The sequence below is a fragment of the Petaurus breviceps genome, unplaced genomic scaffold (assembly GCF_028583685.1).
Source record: "Petaurus breviceps papuanus isolate PSGF00001 unplaced genomic scaffold, PetGlider_PUasm1.0 685, whole genome shotgun sequence".
Classification (NCBI taxonomy): domain Eukaryota; kingdom Metazoa; phylum Chordata; class Mammalia; order Diprotodontia; family Petauridae; genus Petaurus; species Petaurus breviceps.
The window spans coordinates 2,867,719-2,889,951 of NW_027186455.1; the positions used below are offsets into that span (position 1 = coordinate 2,867,719).

General features: G+C 38.8%; 1 protein-coding gene across 3 annotated transcripts in view; it reads right to left on the minus strand.

Moving 5' to 3' along the window:
- LOC138174066 (plasma serine protease inhibitor-like) overlaps positions 1 to 20,378 on the minus strand; it is an 85,404-nt gene extending 65,026 nt beyond the window's left edge. For 2 of the 3 annotated variants that reach the window (XM_069104214.1, XM_069104215.1), the window contains exon 1: positions 15,474 to 15,759. The gene's annotated coding sequence lies outside the window, so the exon portion shown is untranslated. Of the gene's footprint in view, positions 1 to 15,473; positions 15,760 to 20,128 lie in introns of those variants that run through there. The other variant, XM_069104216.1, reaches the window with a different exon arrangement.
- Between the last annotated feature and the right edge of the window lie 1,855 nt (positions 20,379 to 22,233).

Genomic DNA, 22,233 nt, shown 5'->3' on the forward strand with positions numbered 1-22,233 from the left:
CTTTGGGGAGTGTAGGATCCTTCTATTGCAAACTTTTTGAGAACAGGCCTGATACCAGATAAGACTCAAGTTCCCTTTCCTTTAGGGCCAAAAACCCTTTCCTCTCTAATTAACTCTGCATTGTCCTACCCACTCTCCTCTCCCTCCCCCATCCCCAAGTTTTATTGCTTTTTCTTCACATGGAAGGACAGTATCATTGTTCTTGGCCTCTCTGTGGATGGGGTGTCTCAGATTGCATCACTGCTATGAAAAAATCTATTAGGGAACTCCAGATCTATATCCTGAATCCACAAGCTGGTGAAATGACTCGTAACAATTATACATGGTCTGTGGAATAGGGTGGGGGTGAGGAGAGTGAGAGAGAATTGTAAGCAGTTACATTCTCTGAAGTTATTCCACAAAGCTTTTCCCTTTGTGGGATTTTTCTTGCTACCTTTTTTTTTTGAAGGAAGAAGGCAAGGCAATTGGGGATAAGTGACTTGTCCAAGGTCACACAGCTAGAAAGTGTCTGAGGCCAGATTTTAAATCAAGTCCTCCTGACTGCAGAGCCAGGGCTCTACTCACTGTGCCACCTAGCTGCCCCATTCCTTGTTATCTGACAGATTCTTCTTTGGTTTCTATAGATTTGCTCCATAATTCCATCTTTTGGTGTTTTTAGGTTGGGGATTTATGGGTAAAATAGCTTTTCTTTTATTCTGCTGATAATATGTCATATTATTTTTGCTATTTACCCTGCATTTCTATTTTAAGTAAATTGTCTTTTTACAACTCTGAGGGTATGTCAGGTGATCGATACTGGCTGACCCAGAGAGAATTTAGAGAGAAAAAGTGGGTGCTAGGAGTAGTGGTTGAATAGATGGAACTTCCAAGACAGGTACTAGGGGCTGAGATTGCTATTAGTGGTGTTCCATGGGTGGTGATCAAGGGTATGACTATTACTATGTGTGGCTGAAGTAGAAACAAGATGTAGATCGTGGGAGTTTAGGAGACTGATGAACTGGGAAGCCAGGGAATTTGAAATGACATCAGTGTGTTTAGACTCTAAATATGAGAACAGCATTTTGGGTGGTGAGGAAGCCTGAGCCCGGTAATCAATTCCTTGTAAAAGGAAGAATAATTGAAAACTAGTAGATGATTACAAAAAAATATCTGCATAGGTTGATATAGACTAAATCAAGTGATTTACAAAGGAAGAGTCATTGCAGAGTGATGGCAGCAGAGTCTAGGTCTGTACAAGTCATTGAGGTTTAAGGGCTATGCCTACTCCCTTCCCGAGTCCCCTGTGTAAGAGGAACGTTGGAAAAGGTCCACAAAGTACTGGTGAGGAGGAAGTTCAGGAATGAAGTACCTTCTCTGGGAAGCCTGGTTTCTGCAGTGGTCAGGTAGTAATTTCTTAGGCACAGAATAGAAAAATACCAATTATCTAGGGCTTCCATACTTAAGGGTCCTATAATATTAGAGAGAAGAGTCAGTTTGTTCTCTCTAGAACACCAAGGAAGAAGGGAGATTAGATCCATTTTCTAGTTGAAGAAAAATTTGATGATTGGGGTCCACAAGTGTCCTGATGAAACTCAGTCAGCACCAATTTATTTGTCTTATCTCAAGATGGGAGTGGGGGAATAGGTAGGTGTTAGGTGGGAGAGATGCCCAGAGAGAAGATCATTTATATGGAGAAGGGTTCCTGACTTACGGTTGGACCTTAGGGTCTGATGCCCTACTTCTGGATAAAATTCTACCTCCAAGAAGTCTGGTACCTGAAATTCTGGTCTTAATTGCAACAGGGGAGAGGCAAAGAAGTAATTGAAACATGGAGAAAAAGACTTCATGGCTTCTTAGCAAAGCCTGCTTTGGAGAGTTTCAGAACCCAAAGAAGTTCCCAAAGAGACCTTTTTTGTATACATTTGCATTAAAAGAAGGGGATAAGAACTGAGCTTTCCAGAAACTATTTGGAAGGAAGTTGACAGGAAAATAGGATGGTTACCTAAAATGATATTTCCTGCTGGCCCTGCAGAGCTTGAGCCCTGGAAGTTCTAAGTGGGAATACAGAAGATTTAGCAGGAAATGGGATGGCTGTTGGGTAACTCACAGCAGCCAGACAAGGAACACATATGGGCAAAGAGAGAGCCACAGGGCCAACATGGCCAGGGAGAGGTCCTCCTCCCAGGCTTATGTGAATGAGGCTGTTATTCTGGGAATGAGCTCAGGATTGTGTTGTTATAGTAGCTGGGGGTGGGGGTGGGGGAAGACAGGAGTTAAAGAGGGAAAGGGGAATGGTAGAGGGAACCTTATGGGGGAAAATGCAGCAAAAAAAAAAAAAAAACAACTCTTTACTCTGCTGTCTCAAGTTCTCCATATTGAGAGGGAGAGCAAGGGTATTAGCTTATTACTTCATAAAAGCCCAAATCAAATTGTGCTAACATCATTGACGTCTTCCTCTTACAGGAAACAAGAACCCAAATGGTTCTCGGAGGACTTGGGTTAAAACCTGTTGTGAGGCATTTAATAATTGTCAGAATGAGGTGCAGCGGTGCCGGGGGGAGTCACGCCAACACACACATGCAGACATACACATGGTTTCCAATTTCTACAGGCATACACTTTCCCAGATTGCTTCCTGATTACCATAGAGCTCTTTTATTAGGTTTGAATCGCTGTGGGGCCAGCTGGAAGAAGTCATCTGGGTTCTGGGATAAAGGCTAGAAGTTTCCATGGACAACCTGCCTCTGACTTCTGGAGCTGAACTCTCGGTTCATCAGGAAGAAGTCCCAGGTTCCAAAGTGCCAGCCTTGGTTCAGTGGTATCCAATGCCTGCCCCTATAACCCTCATGTTCATATAGCGCTTTGTTGGAGCTGTCTTCTCCCAGCAACTCTATGAAGCAAGGATCCTCATCTCTGTTGTTGTGGTGGCTTAAGTATGTTTCTAGCTTTTGTTTTTATATTACTTTTATTTCCAAATGTATCCCTCCTCACTTCCTACCTAGCAAGCCATCTGTTATAACATAATAAAATAGAGAGAAGGGGCTAGTTAATTAACTAATAAACTATTAAAGCTAATAAACTAGTAAAACTAAGAAATGTCACAGTGGATTCTGACGTTACATGTAGCATCTCACCTCTCTAAAGAAGAGAGGGCGCTACATACCCTCTCTCATCTCTTCTCCAGGACCAAGCTTAGCCATTATAATACTGTGCTGTTTCACTTTGTATTTTTTTATTCTTTTCCTTCACATCATTGTAATCATTGAATGTGTTCTTTTCCTAGTTCTTCTCATTTTATTCAACAGCATTCTTCCCTGTGGATAAAGTGGCATTTATTAAGCACCCTCTATGTGTTAGGTACTGTTCTAAGTTCTTGTACATATGCATATATGTATACATACATACATGCAAAGAATATAATAATAAGAACAGCAACAGCAATAACAGTTAACAACAAAAAATCCCTTTCCTCAGGGAATTCACACTCTAATTAATGAAGGAGACAACATAAAAACAATCATGTACAAACAAAGCACAGACAGGATAAATTGGGAGCAGTCTCAGAGGGCATTAACACTATGGGGGATCAAGAAAGTCTTCTTGCAGAATGTGGGATTTTAGCTGAGACTTAAAGAAAAGCCAATGAGGTTAGGAGGCAGAGATGAAGAGGGAGAGTATTCCACGTATTAGAGACAGCCAGAGAAAACATTCAGAATCAGAAGATGGAGTTTTTTATGTAACAAGCAGCAAAGAGGTCAGTGCCACTAGATTGAAGAGTGTAGGAAACCTGGGAAGGAAAGAAGTGAACTGTTTATCTTAGTTCTACATTTTCATTGCTTTTTTTAAATGATATATTAGTATTTAATATGCCTGATTCTTCTTCCCTGGTACCTTCATGCAGCCCACTTTGTTTTCCCAAATTGATGGGAATCCACTTTCTTTCCAGTTTTGGTTTGGTTTGGTTTGGTTTTTTTGCTGCCACAAATACATATCTATTAATATTTTGATGTATACGGGACTGGTATTTGTGTCTTTGACCTCATTAGGATGTATGCCTAACAGGAGTATCTCTAGGAACAGACATTTTAATCACTTTCTTAATACAATTCCAAATTGCTTTCCAGAATGGTTAGACCAATTCACAGCTTTATCAAATGTATTTATGTTTATGTGCCTCTCTTTTCCACAATCCTTCCAACATTAACTATTTCCATCTTTTGTCTTCTTTGCAAATTTGCTGCTGGACATGAGGTGAAACCTCAAAGTTGGTTTGGTTTGCATTTCTTTTATCAGTGATTTGAAGCAATCTTTCAAATGCTTTTTAATAGTTTCTTTTTCAACTGCTTATTCATACTCTTTGACTATTCACTCACTGGGAAATGACTCTTAGTGATATCCCTGAGTGAGGAAACTCAGGTGCTGGCATTGGTGACTTGTTTACGGTCACCAGTTAATAAATGTCCAAGGCATGACTAGAACTCAAGTCTGCTGATTTCAAGCCTAGTATTCTTTATAGTAGAAGACATTCTATTTCTCTTTGGGTCTACATTTTCCAGGGAATAGAGTCTTAATAGCCTTTACAAGTTGGAAAAGTGGATGGAGGTGGAGGAAGAAGAGGGGGAGGCATGGTGAGGGAGAAGGGTCAGTTATTTTAACTACTCTAATATTTAATTTAATTTTGGACATTTACTTCTGAACCTGAGCCAAGATAATTTTAGGACAGAAGAGCATTTTTCTCCACAATCACATAAACACACCAGTTTTCTTGTTCTAAGGACTCTCAGGGGAATGGGGACACTTAAGCCCCAATTTTATGCTCTGCAGTGAAAATATTGTTCCTTCCTGTCAATTTGAAATGAATGACAAGCCTCACTGCTGTGGAATATGGCAAATGTTGTTGGGCTCCCCTTTCCTAGGAAATAATTCAGGTGCTTAGGAAGGTACACTGACATTTTTAAGGACTTGGGGGCAGGGCACCAGTTCTGCCAGACAGACTGCCTTGAGGACTGAAAGGACCAGGTTAAATTCCATCCCTTAATTCCTTTGAGATGATTTTGCTGAGATTCCTTTGACTTCCTCAATTCCTTGCTGTTGGGTCCTTCATTTGGCCCTTGGCAGAGACTGCCTTTTATTTCTCTTTACATGTAAATTTATCCTCCCCTAACTTCTTCCTTCAATGAATCACTAGGACTTAGAAGTAACTCTGGGTTCTTTTTTTTTCTTTTTTTTTTTTAGCAATTGGGGTTAAGTAACTTGCTCAAGGTTACACAGCCAGGTGTTTCTGGGTGGGTGCTAAGTGTCTGAGCCCGGATTGGATCCTAGGTCATCCCGACTCTGGGGCTGGTGCTCTTATTCACTGTGCTACCCGGCCGCCCCAACTCTGGGTTCTTGAAGGCTGTGATAGCAAAGAGTAAACCCTCAAAGTACCTGTCAAGCACAAGAGGTTTTGAGGACTGACTGGTTGGCAGGTGTGTATCTGTTTTTTTTGAGGACCAGCCTAAGCTAAGACTGAAAAGGCTTAGCACAAGAGAGAACAGATGGGGAATACTGTTAGCTATAATAATTGGTGAATTCTGTCTATTGAGAGGTTGAGATGCTCCTTGGGAGGGCAATTGTGCCACCCATAGAAATTACAGAGGAGGGAAGGAAGGAAGGAAGGAAGGAAGGAAGGAAGGAAGGAAGGAAGGGAGGGAGGGAGAAAGGGAGGGAGGACAGAAGGAAGGGAGGAAGGGAGGGAGGAAGGGAGGTAGGGAGGAAGGAAGGAAGGTTACTACTATGTGATTTCTATGCACAAAGGACTGTGCTAAGAGCTTTACATATATTACCTTATTTTGTTCTCACAACAGCCCTATAGGTAGTTGTTGAAGTCCTGAAGCACAAGTCCTAGCTTGCCAATTAAATACTCCTTTCTTTGCTATTTATTGATTTGCTTATTTGGTACTGATCTGTCATTATATGGAACCCTCAGTGAGGAAATTCTCTCTTCCAGAGCAAATCATCAACACCTACTACAAAACTCTAATGGGTCTCACCTAATTCAAGACAAACTGTTAGCTCAGGTTTGAAATGATAAGAAAATGAAATTCTAATAAGTCATTTAATAGTTTACAAAAGGAAACCTACTTGGCCCTAGGATGGGAAAAAACACTCAACAAGGACATAGTACTTCACTAGGGAAGTTGTGGCATCCCTCATTTCCATACAGAAACACATCTATCAGGAGCACAGTGGTAGGGTGACTCACGTAAGTCTAAGATATTCTGTAAATGTAATGAGCTCCATGTTGGTAAACTGAGGCAACCAGACAGCCACATCAATATAGCTTAAAACATCTGGGAAGCCATGTCAATGGTGATCCACCTTGGGTCTAGTCATCTGAGTCAGTCAAAACATAGCCAGTTACCTTGACTTTTGGAGGAAAATTTAACTTAGACTCCATGTGTAAGGGTTATGGGATTTAAAGATCTTCCATGCCCCGTTGGACTTGCTGATGTAGCAGGAAGGGGCGGAGCAAGAGGAAGCGGAAGCCAAGCTAGCGTTCCTGCGTTGGCTGGCGGTGGTGGTGACGGCGGCAGCAGCAGAGGCAGTGGCAGCGCGAAGCCCTTTTTGAGTTAGGACTGCTAAGGACTTTCTGCTAAGGACTCCTGCTGAGGACTGCCAGGGGCCGGAGCTGCTGGGAGCGCGCTTCCAGGACGCTGGGTGGTTGCTGTGTGTGGGGAGAGGAGGACCTTTGCCTGAGGTAGCCTGTTCTGTTTTAAAGGCTTGAAAATGTGGGTGCTTTCTACTTTATCTACCTGTGCCAATATCATAACAACTCTGATGGCTTTCACTTTCTGGTTTTGGGACTCAGTCTTTTGGTATCTTAATAAATTTTCTAGTTTATTTCCTCATATGGCAAACATGACATATTTTGTAATGGATAATTATATCAGCATATTTGTAATCTCTATAGGCATTGTGAATATGGCATTGCTGATACATTAGAAGTATTTAGAACAGAGACTTTGTAATTGATTGAATGATTGGAAGATCCTGGGGTGGGGTAGTACTTGGAGATTATTTAATCATACTTAGTAAATACTGTATTTTGAATGATGTCATGTTTTGATCTTCTCTGTTCTGGGTTTGTTACTGAATAAAATAGAGAGCACCTATGCTGGTATTTTGAACCTGGGAAGTTGCCTTTGCTTGGTATTACATTACACCATGGTAAGGGGATCTTGGTACTACATACATTGCCTTTTACATTTCTTTATATCTAAAAACATAACTCTGCATATGCACTTTGTTTCTCTTTTGTTTTTAACCCCAAAAAAGTATTCAAATGATAGAAACATAGCAAGAAGGAACTCTGGAAATTGTAGCATCCACTCCCTTATTTTATAGATGATGAAACTGAGAATAAGGTACAATGCCTTGCTTAAGGTCTCAGAGCTAGCTAATCAAAGATCTGGGAATAGACACCCACCCACCCCAGGTCTTTCATGTCTTTCTGATGCCTTCTGTGGATTACTATCATTGGTCATTGGTCTATGACAGGAACCTGAAGAACTGATGTCCCACCCCCCCCCCAGGACCCTCAATATGTTGGTGCACATGCAATCAAAAAGAAATCTAGTTTTGAAGCCAAAAGACCTGATTTTAGGTCACCTTTCTGGGCATTAGTTTTTTTTAGCTACAAAATGTGGATTTTGGATTAAATAACTTCTAAGGTGGTTGGGGGTGGGGAAGGAATGAATATTTACATAAAACCTACTATGTAGCATGCTCTAGGTTAAGCACTTTACAAATATTGTCTTATTTGATGTCTTATTTGATCCTCACAACAACTTTCCAAGGTAGGTAAGGAAACTGAGACAGATAGACATTACATAACTTATCTAAAATCATACAACTAGTGAGTGTATGTGAGGTCACATTTGAACTAAGATCTTGCTGAGTCTAAGTGCATCTTTCTATCCACTATGCTACCTACCTTCCTAATTTTTTCCTGGCTCTAAATATCTGATTCTATAATACTTAATCCCTTCCTCTCCTATCCCTTTAATTTTCTGGTTTTCACTGAAACCTAGCTTTTACAGAAAGATACCAAGTCACAGGACATCTCCCTCCAAGACTGGCAATTCCCACCCCCTGAGCCATAGGGTCAGCAGAAGGAGTTGTCATACTCTTTGTTCTCCCACTGCCACTTTCATGTCCTTACTCAGAAGCTAGGTTGGCTTCAAAACTTACTCCTTCCTTCTTGCTATTATCTATGTACCATCAGATTACTCTTCTTTTCCCCCAATCATCCTCTCCAATATTTCACTCTTAGTCTACTTCTCTAGCCCAATCTATATCCCCTTTGAACCTCTCAGACTCAAGCTCCTCAGTGTCATCAACTACCATAATATCTATCTCCAATCTATCAAACCATGTTCAAGAGGCTGTTCCTATCCACAAACACCCTAACCTTCCTTTCCCCCATTAGAATGGTCCACGTACAAGACTTCCTTTTAAACTTCTGCTCAGTCATGGAATGGAAAGGTCAATGTAAGGTAATTCTCACTTCAGATCTGGTAGAATAATTGATGGGCTTGTCTACAATACTAGAGTTTTACTGCAGAGCAATAGACAGGAACTAACTCAGAATGCTTCAATACACCAGTAGATGGCGTCAACATGCTACCTAAGTCTTTTAAGGTACCAACAAGATACTACTATTGTATAGAGAATCAGAATCTTTAACCAATGAAAAAACATCTTTTTAGACATTTACTATGCAAGACACTCTGCTGGGTGCCAGAAACATAAATCTAGGAGAATAATTCATACCTTAAAAGCAACATTCTAAGAACTCTGATCAATGCAATGTCCAACCACAGACTGAGAGGACCTGTGATGAGCTATATTATCCTCCTTCTGACAGAGATGTGATGGATTCAAGAAAATGAATGAGACACACATTTCTGACCATATCCAGCATAGGAGTGTATGTGGCTTGATTGTGCATATTTATTACAAAAGATTGGGGTTTTTTCCCTCCTTTGAAATTGAGGCTTGGAGAGTGGGAAAGACAGGTGAGATAAAATAAAAATAAATACTTCTTAATTACATTTTTTAAAAACTCATATTAAAAACCGACAATTAAAATAACTCTTTGTTTATACTCTCCGTGGCAAAAAGGATTTGTGAAGCATAGTGAATCTAATTAGGTATTTGGCTGGGAGGCAACATGAGAAGCAGTGTAGTATGGTAGAAAAGAGTCTGTACCCAGCATCATATGACCTTAGTTTGAAACTTGGTTTTGTTGCTTATTAGTTATGTTACCATAGGCAAATCACTTAACCCTTCTGGGCCTTGGTTTCTTCACCTGTAAAATGAGGACAATAATATGTATACTATCTATGGTTAGCATATCACTGGTGTAATGCATCTAGTCAGCTATACTTTGAGGAAGGAGTGATTTGAGGTCCAAGGAAGAGTCATCTCTGTACTTGCAAAGACATTGCATTCTACTTATAAGGTGCTGAGGAAAGTGCAATTCTAAATTGAATTCCTTATTATATCATCTTTTTTTGTGGCTAACAAAATCAGTGAATTTGTCTCCACCCTTGTCTCCAATGTTTACTATATTCTAGAAACAGCAGAAACAGACACAAATTAATTCTTGAATAATATTCATCACTCATTTCTATCATGGTGCTTTCCTTATGATCTAGGCAGCTAAGTGGTACAGGGGGTAGAATTTCAGGCCTGGTATCAGGAAGATTCATCTTCCCAAGTTCAAATCAGACACTTTCTTACTGTGTGACCTTAGGTAAGTCATTTAACCCTGTTTGCCTCGGTTTCCTCATCTGTAAAATGAGCTGGAGAAGGAAATGGCAAACTGTTCATTGTCTTTGCCAAGAAAACCTTAAATGGTGTCACAAAGAGTTAGACATAAGTCATCAACAATTTCCTCACAATGACCCATAAAGTAACCAATGAAATTATTACAATATTGTCTTCATTTTACAGATAGGAAAATGGAGGCTTTGAGGGGTAAAGTGACTTGGTCACTTTCTTATAGTTTTGTAGGTCTAAGAGTCAATAACCGGGTCCAGGTCTTCTAACCCTTAAAGCTCAGCTGAAGCCCCACTTCCTCTATGAATTCTTCCCTGATGTCTCCCACCCACAGTGACCTTTCTAGCCTCTGGACACCTTCAGCAATTAGACAATATATTTGACATTTAGTATTGGTCACCTAGGTCTGCCACTCTCATGTTGTAGGTTATGCCTTGTTTCACAAATTTGATTGGCACCTGCATGAGGGTGAGAGTTATCATTTTATGCCTCTTCATGTGCCCTTACAGCATCTAGCACAAGGCTTTATATGGCAGTGACATCTAGTGACCTTAACATTTAGAAGAATTTTTAATGAAGTTTTGCAAAAGAAATGTGGAACTTTGTCAATAAATACATTCCAATTTATGATTTGGAAATTATGACATCCATGGTTATATTTCTTTAATATTTCAAAGCTAATAATTCCCTGCTGGTTTCCCTTTTTGTGCCTGGTTGTACAACAGAACAGCTTGTGGAGGTGATCTGGATTCTCTAGAGTCTAAATTAGATCTTGAAGAAGAGGGATCAGCAAGACTCAGAAATTAGATTTGGCGAATGAATGAGAGTAAAGAGCTAAGGGTGAATTTTAAGTTATGAACCTAGGTGACTAGAAGGATATCAGTTCCCTTAATCAAAGTGGGGGCAGGGGTGCGAGTGAAGAAAATTAGAAGGAAGAATTAGTTTAGACAGAATGATAATAAGTTTTGTTTTGGACATGCTGGATGTAAGACATCCAGATGAAGATGTGTGGTGAATGAAATAGCAACAAAGGCACAGTTTTCTCCAGGACAAGACATCCTTTCAATAATAGCAACAAGTATACTGTTAGTAAAGTGGGTCATGCTGGCACTTCAGCAAAAGCCAGGGACCTAAGCATGATCAATTTATTGGTTAAGCTAGCAGTAACCAGAAATTAGGTCTCTGGCCATTCTCTCAAAAACCAAAGACCTCAAGTGAGGTCCCACAGGATCTTTTAAACCTAGGTGTGTTTCCCTTCTGATTGGCTTGACAATATATCATTTGGACCTCTCCAGGCAAAGGGGTTGGCCTGCAGGTGTGGATCATCACACCCCTCTCTGTCAATGAAGAATGTTAATTGCTTGATGGGCATCAACTACCTCTAGTCATCTTGGCTAGAAAAGAAAACTACCCCAATCAGCATCTCCCCATTTCCTCCTTTCCCTTGGAAACCAAGTAATTTTGAAGGATGGTAGAGTCATCACCTGGGGAGGGCCTAACCTAATCTGGTTCTCCATTGAATAGGGTAAACAGAAGCTGGGATCCCACTTTAAACTGGTTAAGGAGCAGATGCTCTGTGGGCTAGGGATGATCACATTGCTCAACTAAGCCTTCAGTTGGACTGGGAGAGGTTTCCTTTTGATCCAGGTTAAGAGGTGGGGTTTGACAAAGTGGGAAATAGGATGCATTACAGACAAGTATAGTATTACTTTTCCTCATGTCTAGGAAGCAATTGGAGATATAAAGCTGAAGCTCAGGAGACAGATGGAGACTATATATGTAGATCTGGGAACCATCTACTTATTTCATAGTTTGTCATTTTAGTCCCATCCAACTCTTCATGGCCACATTTGGAGTTACCTCCGCAAAGATACCGGAGTAATTTGCCCACTCATTTTACAAATGAGGAACTAATGTAAATAGGGTTAAGTGACTTGTACAGTTTCACACAGCTAGTAAATGACTGAGGCCAGATTTGAACTCAGGAAGATGAATCTTCCTGATTCTAAGCCCAGCTCTCCATACACTGGGCCCCCTAACCACCCCCATCTGCATATTGAAGATAGATAAAGCCAGGGTAGTTTGCTGAGCCACAATGAAAGGGCATGTAGAGAGAGAAGGGCTAGGATAGAGCCTTGTTGATACACCCTCCCATCGACAACGTTCCTACAAATGAGACTAAGAAATATTGTTCTGTCAGGTAAGAAAATAACCATGAAAGAGTCATGTAAAAAAAAAACCCAGGGAAGAGAGATTTTCCAGATGGAGGGGTGAGTGGTTAACACCGTCAAAAATCTACAAAGATGTCAGAAAAGACAAAGACTGAGAACAGCCAATAAACCGGATTTAGTAATAAAAAGATTGTTGGTAGCTTTAAAAGAGCAATTTCAGTCAAATAGTCAGGACAGAAGCCAGATTGCATGTGGCTGAAAAGTAAATCAATGGAGACAAAGCAGATGTAATGATTGTAAACAGCTCCTTCTAAGAGCTTGGCTGTAAAAAGTATCAGAAGTAGAGAGTGATTGCTTGGAGGGATGTTTTCTTCAAGTGAAGGTGTTTTTAAGTATGAGGGGTGGCTGACTGGATAAATGTGTTGGAAGGCAACAAGGAAAAAAAACAGTGAATGTCTAAGGAAAGGCTAAAAATAATAGTGAAAGGGGATGATTAAAGAGGCAAAATGCCAGAGGAGACAAAAGGAGTAGGATCGAGAGCACAAGGAAGGAGATGGAGTAGGTTGCCAACGAAAAGGTTTGGGAACAGCTTCTTTGGGGAGTGTGGTAGAGTTGATCAGAGAAGAGTAAAAGGATTTGCATGCACCAGTGAGTGCCCAGTTGAAATTGGATAATATAAATTTATATTCGACCTAGTTTACTTGGTTATGTGACTAGGTTTGGTAGGGTTCAGCAGTAAATGAGCAAGAGCAGAGAAGGCAGATGACGGAAGTAATGCAAGGGTGGGGATGGAAAGTTAACAGCAATGATATCAGCCAAGGAAACCAAGGATGGAGTACAATTTAAAGACGACTTGTTAATTAAAGGGTACAGATTATAAAGGGAGGAAAATGAGGCCAGAGCAGAGATGATGGGCTGAGAAATCAGAATGGAATGGAATGATTGGAGCTTGGTATTCTTGAACTTGAGTGAAGGTGCTAGTAGAGAAGCAAGGGTATTTAAGGGGACATCAAAATGTAAGGTGAAGTCCCCGTGAAAAGAGCCAGGTGTTGAGTGGAAAGAAAACCTATCAGGCAGGTATTGAACTATTTGTAAAAGAAGGTAGAATTGTGTAGATTAGGAAAGAGTTATTTGGTTGAAGTGAACTTCAAAGGAGAAGAAATTGCTGAGTGAAGATGTCAAGAGAAAGACCTGAAGAGCTAGAAGCATCTTCCTGGCTAAGTATGTCAGGATACATGTGAGAAGGTACCTATGATCCTGGAAAGGAACACCAAGAATACTGTCTATTCAGTGTAGGGATGAAGAAGATGAAGAAACAGCTGCCTGAGAGACCAAAAAGAGTCAATGAAAATGCTTTTATTTGACTTATAATTCAGGAAATTGTCCACCTTAGAAAAAGAAAATGTGTTTTGACTAAAAGTCATTTGCTATAAGTCCTTGTCCCTTAGATCTTTATTGTAGACAAACAACTGTCCAAATACTGTTGACCTCAGTCCCATGACCTTCCTGACATATTTCAGTTGTATTTCAGCCAATAAAAGATGGCCTTGTGTGGGCTGATAACTTTTCCTAAGAATGGTGGTGCAAGAAATATTGATATTTCCTATGATGTTTTGCCTCTTTAATCATCAACCTGGTCTCTTTCCTCTGCCCTTTCACTTAGAATTGTGCCCTATTTGAGCTACAAGGGGCCTTAGAGACCATCAGATTAAGTTTTGTCATTAACAGATGAGGAAATTGAGGTCCAGTGATAGAAAGGGACTTACCAAAAGATGGCAAAACCAGTTCATTAGTAGCTAGTCAGGAATAGAGCTCAAATTTTCTGAATCCCAATCCAATACAGAATATACCCTTGAGGTTTTATATATGATTTTTGAGCATAACTTAGTGGATGGAGTGCTGGATTTAGAAGACCTGAGTTCCAATCCCACCAAAGATATGTTACAGCTGTGTAACACTGGTCCAGTCATTAAACTTCTTTGTGCCTCAGTTTTCACATCTTTAAAATGAGATATTGTGTTCAATACCCTCTCTTTCTACCACACCATATTACAGTGTCATTGCTATATGTCTCATGTAATTTTGTGCTGCTCTTTTTGCTCTCTACTACATCTGGGATTTGCTCACCTGCTTCCAAACCCCATTCTATCATCCTATGTCCTTAGTCTGACATCCTTGCTACAACGGACTTAGATGATATAGAACCTGTTGATTCAGATGACAAGTTTCCATATTTGCATATGGAATAGGAGACCACCCACATGTGATTTCAGAGCCCTTGGGAGCCTCCTCCCTATAGCGGTAATTCCACTATTCAAGAGTCATTCTTTTAGCTAGTTTCCCTGCCACCACCACCCTACCACCCCCAACCTGTGAATTCATCACTGTCTTCCTTTGAGAACAACATCAGATTCCTCCTTTGAGATTAAAAGTAATCACCAATCTCAATTCTAGTGGCCATTGTCTTTTGAACCCTTGTATATTCTCTAACTAGTTCAGTAACTAACTCACATTCTTTCTCTCCACCATAACTTCTGCCCTCAAACTGGGGAACTTCAAAAACCTTGAAACTCTCACATAGGATCTAACTTCCCCGGTTCCTTAATTGATTCAATCCCCATAACCTGCTTCTGTACCTCAACTGCACACTGAAATCATTGTACCCTTCATCTTGCCATCACCCACAAATGTTCCACTTCCATATTGACGCTCTACAAAATTCTTTTTTCTGGTCATAACTATTTTTTTTAGATTTTACAAAGGATTATTTACTGAGGAAAGTATATAGCGAGATCAGAAGTACAAACATCTCTTTCAATACTAGCAGCACACTGCTCCTTTTGCTTCTCAAGTCCCTAAGGATAATGGGGCTCAAAATGAGAGTAGCCACTATGAGCATCCACCACTACCAAATTCACTTCCAGATTTGGTCTTTTTCTAGTCCTCATTCTTCTGAGTGAATCATCCTTTCCTTCTCTCCTCTGTAGAGTGTCATGACCCTCCTCTCCCTTGGCTTTCCTTCCACCTGTCACATCTAAAAGCAGGTATCTCCCAAGGTTCTGTCCTGGATCTTTTATCTTCTCCCTTGGTGATCTCATTAGATCCCATGGGTTCAATTATCATCTCTAGGCAGACAATTCTCAGTTCTATATATTCAGCCCTAAACTCTCTCCTGAGCTCCAGCCTTATATCAGAAACTTCATTTTGGACATGTCCAAAACAAAATTCATTATCTTTTCCTCCAAACCCTCCCATCCTACCAATTACTATCTAGGACACCACCTTCTTCCCAGTTTCTGTCAAGGGCACCACCATTCTTCCAATCACGAGGGTCATATCCTCAGAGTTATCCTTGACTCCTCACTCTTATTCATCTCCCACATCCAACCTGTTGTCAAATATTGATGTTTCTGCCTTCAGAACATCCCTTGTTTACATCTCCTGTTCTTCACTCACATGGCTGTAATCCTTGTGTGCCAGGCCCCCATTGCCTCATACCTGGATCATTTCCATAGTCTTCTGGTGAATCGTTCTCAAGTCTCTCCCTTTTCCAATAAATCCTCTTTTCAGCTGATGAAGTGATGTTCCTAAATTGTATGTCTAACCATTCCCTTTCCCTTCAACAAAATGAAATCTATTAGTTCTCTATTATCTCCAGGACCAAATATGAAATCTTTTGTTTGATTTTTAAAGCCTTCCTGCCTTTTAGATTTTCTTTCACTTTAATCCCTTCTACATTGGCCTCCCTTCCTGCTCTTCAAGCATGACACACCCTCTCCCTTTGCACTGGCTGTCCCTTCTGTCTATAATGCTCCTCACATTCACCTCCACCTCCTGGCTCCCATGGCTTCAGTCAAGGCTCACTTCAAATCTCCTTCTACAAGAGGGCTTTCCTGGTCCCTTCTCACCTCCTGTACCTTCATTCCCAGTGCCTTCCCTCTGAGATTACCTTCCACTTACACTGCACATATCTTGTATGCACAAGATTGTTTGTATGCTGCTCCATTCTTTAGAATGTAAACTCATTAAGGGCAGAGACAATGTTTTTCTCTTTCATTATATGCCCAAAGATTTGCACAGCACTGTTCCATCTTCATCCTTAAGTAACTCCTTGATAACTGCTTATTTGGGTTTCTTGCCAAGTTGTCTTTTTGACAACTTAGTGAAGTCATTTTGGTTTTCTGGTTCTCTTTAGGAATGAAGGACAACAATTAACTTTTCTCATTTCCATTTTCTCATTTTTTTATGAGGCAATGTAGTCATCATCAATCTTCCACCATTCCCCTTTGTGATATTTTACAAATGAGTTTCTATTCTTGACTATTGCACCTTTGGCCACCAGCTCTTGGAACTTTGTAAGTAAGTTAAGGGTTTGATGATTGAAGTACTTTTCTAATATCTTGTGGTCCCTCAGTTATGACCATTGGTTTCCATTAATTAAACATCTGGGGTTTTTTTCAGTTTTCTTTTTTGCTATAAATTTAACAAACGTCATCAAGTGAAAATTCTATATACTAAACTAAACAGAAAAGAAGATTGTACAATCTGGTTATATAGTTTTCTTAATTTTATATTAAATTTAGCACACTAGGTTTTTTTTAATGACCCTATTTATCAGTGTCCTTTTCTAAACTTCCCTTTGTTCTGTGTATTTTTAAAAATATATATTTCATTGATGTTTTTTCCTCTTTTTTCCCCATCACTATTCAGCATGTGATTGTAGATAGGGACTAGGCCTTAGTACGAGGAAAACTTGGGTTCAAGCTCCACCTCTAATACCGACTGACTCTGTGACCCAGAGAAAGTCCTCTCAGTGCTCTAGGATAATCTCTAAGATGATAAGTTACAGAGAAAGATGCCCCCTGAATTGGTAGAGGGAGCTTCTGCATGCAGGAGTTTACTATAGCAATAAAATCATAGGTCCCTACTCACTATTGTTACACATGAACTTACTCCACTCTAACTCCCTCACCTCAAATAGTCTAGATTCTGGTGGCCTCATCTTGCAACAAATAAGTAGGTTCAAGCCAGGGGTATGCTGGTGAATATTTAACAACTGGCTCTCTGGGGGAGAAAGTATATGCACAATATACTTTTAAGTTTGATCTGCATTACTAACATTTTCTCCATTATTATATGAAATCTAGACAATTAACAAAACCATAAATCAAACCATGATTTGTAATGGGAATGAGAATTTGAAGATCTTCCCTACCCCTTAATAGGCCTAATGGAATTTGAAGGTCTTCTCTGCCCCTTAATAGGTCAGAAGTAATCAGATGGAGTCTGTGGTGGGTGGATTTTTGTTGAATGGATGGAGAAGAAAGGGGTAGAGCAGGAAATGAGTCAGGGCAGTTAGTGCGGAGGGAGGGGGAGGATCCAGGCAAGCAGACAGTTTAGGATTGTGAGCGTTTGTCTGTGGGAAGGCCTGAGCAGTTGGAAGGCTTTGGGATGATGTTGCTCTCTGCAATGATAAGGTGTATTAACTACTTTGTTGCTATGGTGGATTCCATTTTCTGGTGTTAGGATTTGGCTTTCTGGTGTTGGGATTTGGCTTTCTGGTGTCTGAATAAATGTTTTGCTTCTGTCTTATATATGAAGAGTATGTTATATTTTGCAATTCAGAACTGTGCCAGCATATTCATAGTCTCCATTGATACTGTGAACATTGTGATGGCAATGTAAGCATTCACTGATTTTTAAGATATAAATGCTCATACTGAATTTAACAATGCTTCCCATAAAATGGTTTGAACTGGCTTCCATATACCACTGAGTCAAGAAAAACAAATCAATATATTGGCTATTTTTTTTGTAGGGGGGAAGGCCCTGGCAATTGTGGCTAAGTAACTCACCCAAGGTCACACAGCTAGTAAGTGTCAAGTGTCTGAGGCCGGATTTGAACTTAGGTCCTCCTGTCTCCAGGGTCAGTGTTCTATTCATGGCCATTTCTGAAAATGTATGTCTTATTATGCACTTTTAATTCATCATTTCTCAGCAAAAAGTTGTGCTTATGCTCAGTCTTCTGAAGTTATTATTCATCACTAAATTTCAAATTCTAAAACTTGTTTGTAAATATATAAATTCTAATAATTATTTCTTGTTTATTCCAAAATTGTTTCTAATATAATTGGTGTCTGTCATTTTTACCATCAGTTGCCCAATTTTAATTTATAATTAGATTTCTCAATAATCATTGGGATGATCAAAACAAAAATTTAAAGTTGCAATAGCCATGTTAAAATTTTTGGATGGTTTTAAAATTTCATTATTCTAAGTAGCCTCTGAAAACTTGAGTACAAGCTCTACATCTACTACATTCTGATTCTGTGACCCAGGGGATGACACTTTGCAATCATCATTACAGAAATAAAAGGAGGCCTCATAAAATTGATAGATATTTTGTATTTTTCTTTATTTCTTGAGTTGCCATGGCCAAATAATTCTTCACCAAGTGACCAGTCTATTTACAGTATGTCTCTCTATACTTAACTAGGCTGGTCCTTGGGGCCACACTTTACAGCATAGTACAACCTGCCAGAGTTCAAATTCCACTGGCTTATCAGGGTCATCTCCAAGACATGATGAGTCATTGAAGAAGCATTCTGTGGAAACCATGCACAATATAACAAAACATAATAAACCACAATTAATATATGAAACACAAGCAAAACACAAAGAATTGAAGGGTAACTTATTAACAATACCCTGCATAATCAGTTGGTCAAAGAACAAATCATAGAAATAATTCACAAAAATCTAAAAGAATGAGAACAATAAGATAGCATATCAAAATTTAGGGAATATAGTCAAAAGTCCTCAAAGATTGTAGGCAACTCAGTCCTGAAATGTGAAATTGAATAAATCATGAAAGAACTACCAAATGAAAAAAATATATTCCTGGGGACAACCAGATGGCACAGTGGATAGAGTACTGGACCTGGGGTCAAGAAGACAAGAGTTCAGATAATAACTAACTTTATGACCCTGGACAAGTCACTTAGCCTCTGTTTCTCTTAGTTTCTTCATCTTTAAAATGGGAATAATAATAGTACCTATTTCCCACACTATAACAATCTTATCAATTAAATATGATTCACATGCCTAAACTATGGAAGGATAAAGCAGAGGAAAATAATTGAATCAATATTGATACAAACATTTTCAATAAAATCCTAGCAACATGTATGCAGCAATATATCAAAAAGATTATTCAATCTGAACAATATAGATTTTTTTTATTTTGGGACAGATTTTGATGTTCTATTTCTTTTAAAGTCAAATAATAACTATATTTCCTCCTGTCTCACCAGACTGTACTCCATACTTGTTCACCATGCTCCAAAAACTTCTTCATACTGAGACATCACTTCAATCCTGTAATTCACACCTCAGAAATACTCTTAACCTAGCTTCTCTCAGAGCCCTCATTTAAAGAAGACACCCAGGCCAGGTGTTTCTTTATGAATACACTAGGCTGCATTCCAGACTTCTTCATACCCCAGAAATCTCTTCATCCTGTAAGGTCACTTTGATCCTGAAATTTATTCATTGGAAGTTCCTCAGCCCTGGTGGCCTCTTCCTTTGATTGAATGACTTCTCCCCAGAAATAGTACTCATTTATGCTAAAAAGATCTTTTAAAAACATGAGAAAGGAGGATAAATTTATGAACGTGTTTTTTAAACAGAATATCTCTTAAATCAAGTGCAAACATAACTTACACTGTAGTAACTGGAGAAACTTTCCCAGTAAGGACAAGGGTAACACAAGGATGTCCCTATTCTCACTATTATTTGACATAATTATAGAAATGCTCTGAATGAGAGTACAAAAAGAGAAATAAAGGACATAATATTAGTAATAAGGAAATGAAATTATCCTCATTTACAGACAATTTTATTACTTACTTGGAAAACCCCAGAGTTAGGAAAAACAAGCAAACACCTGGAAAAACAAGCAAACACCTATCTCCTGGCCTGACTTAGCATGCCTCAGGGGAAGGAAAGAAATATCATTCAATCAACTACCCCCACTGGTTCTGTTTCCTGAGTTACCTAAAGCTCTGAAAGGATTCCATCCTTAAGTTAAATCCATAAATGCTGATAAACTGGTTTCATTTCTCAATGATTAACAAACTCACACCTGGTCATACCTTTATTGTGTGCTTCCTTGTGTGCCCTGTACCAAGTCTCAGAAATCAGGATCAAACCCATCTAGAGCAAACACAGATGAGAGGCTCTTGTCTCCCTGTCTCCTCCCTTACCTCCCACCTTCCTCATAATCTGTTCTTCAACTTAAATAATAAGTGCAATGTATAATCCTCCAAAAAAAAAGAAATGAAAATGGAGAGAAGTTAGAGAGAACCAAATGTTAAAACTTATGGTTATTAGGCAGTCACCAAAAACAATATATGCCAAAAATGCACAATGGCAATTTTCCAGTACCAAAGAAATAAAAACAAAATAATTAACCATCAATTGCATAATGAATGAACAAAGTGTGGCATAAGAATACAAAAGAAAATTGGTTCATTATAAGAAATTAGAGAAATTCAGAGAAATGTAGAAAGGTTTATATGTACTGATGCAAAATAAATTCAGCATACTCAGGGAAATAATATCTGCAATGAATATAGCATTGTAAACAAAGAGGATAAAATAAATCAGAACACAGAATAACTGTAATGGCTATTCTTGTCTTAAGACAAGATATGAGAAAATTTACCTCTTTCCGTTCACACAATAAATTTGGTTTTTCTCCATCTGAACAAGAATGACAGACTTTTGTCATAGTAATTTGAAGCAAGCTTTGGAACCTGAAAGCTTACCGTGCTTTGACTATGAGTGAATAAAGAGTTCTGAACTTTATCAAAGGTTTTTAATAAAAAAGATTTATCAAACAAAGCAATGAACACTCTTCCACCATTTGTAATATCTTATTTGTATGAAGCAGGGTTGTTGCTGTATTGGGGTGGGGGCAGTTGGTAAGTAGTGATAATGATTTAAAAAAAACTACTTTCTTTAGTCAATGCCATCAATGAAATGTATGTTTAAACACACTGAATATGGAAGAAATAAGTTCAGAAAGGGACACAGATAAAATGTTTTCATTATTCAATAATTTTAAGGAAGGAAGGTATGGTCACGTGTGCTCACACACAAACATTCATAACAGGTTAAAAGGGGATAAAAACCCTCCCTTATGGGTTTCCTAACCTCAATCTGCCACTTAACTCAATGTTATAAGGTTAATTTTGTCTTCCTAAGATCTATAGTGATCTAGAAGTGTGTTATAGTAATTCACTTCTCATTATTCAATTTGTGATCTCTATCTCACTAATTAACAAGCTTGAGTCCCACACTGCAATTCTTTAAATATTATTTAATGAAGCAAAGAAACTTTTTTCCAATATTAATTACTCTTCTTTTTCCAAAATTAATGAACTTAGTGCCATATATATATACAATTCCTTAACAAATATAGTAGATAATAAGCAAGTGACTGTGTTTATTTACAATATTTTGACTAGGATCATAGGATCAATGTCACAGTCCAGGTTACTTCAAGCCCTCTCTATCTGCCAGTCTGTAAATCTTCACTTATCTCAAATCATTTAATTCAGTCCTGTCAACGTTTCAATCTATTAAATATTTTCTTGATATTTTTCCTCAAAATTAGTCCTTTTTTTCTTTGTCTTCTTTTAATAATTACAGGAAACAACCTTTCAGCTCCTTTTAAGCTCTTCATAGATTTTTTAAATAACCCTCTCTTTATAAAATTACTCTATAAAATACTACTTAAGATCATTCTTATGAGAAAGAAGTCAATCCTCAATTCCTTTCTCTTTGTTTTCTCCCTAGATTGCCCAAAGATATTCACTAATCACAGATAAAACATACACATTTACCATGACTCTTTAAGGAGGAGTGTGCAATATCTAGTCATTTTCTTAAATGAAACTTCCCTATTTTCTCCACAGATTCATAATAAGCTTTCGTGGATTAGAGAGAGAGCACACATTTTCTCCCTAATTCAGTAGGGAGAAGTTTTTCATCCTAAACCATTTTTCAACTCACTCTCAAATAAGACTTTTTTAAACTGATGTTGAAGACTTCCAGAACAAAGTTGTTGGGGTTTTTTCCCTAACATTCAATTTGATCTCTTTAAAAGAAAACATTGTCACCACAGTTTCTATTTTAAAAAATTGAAAAGAAGGGCAAAATTTCTCTCTATAGCCAAACATTTTCAGTCTTCTGA